We start from the raw sequence: 1,008 nt of genomic DNA, 5'->3' as shown, positions 1-1,008 counted from the left end.
AATTAATGTCTTGAATTAAGTTAAAAGTATGTATTTTTTCATGTTCTTATAAAATTAAAAACCTCTTTATATTCTGTTAGGGCATTTTAGACAAATCAGAGCAAGGGGAATGATGACCTGAATTTAGACTGTGGTTTCATCATTTGTAAATCCACTTTGCAATCCACGAGTACATATTTGATCCAGATCAGATGATTACATTCCTGTCAAATTAACCAGAGAACATGTTACGGAGTTTTGGTGCTGGCATTATGCCAGCTGTAGAAGGACAGATAATACATGATTTGGCATAAAGCCTGCTCATTGAAAATTAATGCATCACAATTTTTTGTCATATTTAAACCAAGAGAGTAAATTATAGCTGGTTAATATTTTCTATCAACTGGCCAGAACATTTCCAAATCTGAATTCTAAGTGTTTAAAAACTGGATTTGCTGCCCTGATGATCAGCACACAAAAGCAGCAACAAAAAAAGACATCTTTAGTTGCCTAACACACCTCCACCACCAGAAAGAGGAGGCACGAGAAGTAGAGCAGTCACAGAGACTGCTTGAGAGCTGAGTTCAGTGCCCTCATATAACTCTGAGGTCTCAAAAAATACATTCCTCACCTTTTCAGAAAGGTTTACTAATCCTCCTGCCATCTGCTCTTCAGGGCAAAATATTTCCCAGGCTTTTCTTTTGATGCTTTTCTACTTCGTATTAGAAACATAAAACTACAAAATAGTTAGGGCAAGTATGTGAGACACTGGTGTTCCCGTTCTTGTACCAGGGAATGCTTGAGTATTTAGCAAGAAGCAAAACATATTTTTTTAGAGGAGACTGACTGGCAGGCTCTTTTTTTTTTTTTTTTATAAGCTACTTAGCAAATTTTAACAAGATTTGGGAGATATATGTGTGACAGGTTCCAGGATATAATTTGATTTACATTAGTAGTGGCTCATTTTTTCTTCTCAGATCGTGACTGATCTGAATCATGAATCTTTCACAAGAAAAATTTTGCATCCAC

Source organism: Egretta garzetta, unplaced genomic scaffold (genome assembly GCF_000687185.1).
Source record: "Egretta garzetta isolate BGI_Z169 unplaced genomic scaffold, ASM68718v1 scaffold507, whole genome shotgun sequence".
In the NCBI taxonomy this organism is placed as follows: Eukaryota; Metazoa; Chordata; class Aves; order Pelecaniformes; family Ardeidae; genus Egretta; species Egretta garzetta.
The sequence above is the reverse complement of the archived record's forward strand: the minus strand, read 5'-3'. Positions refer to the sequence as shown.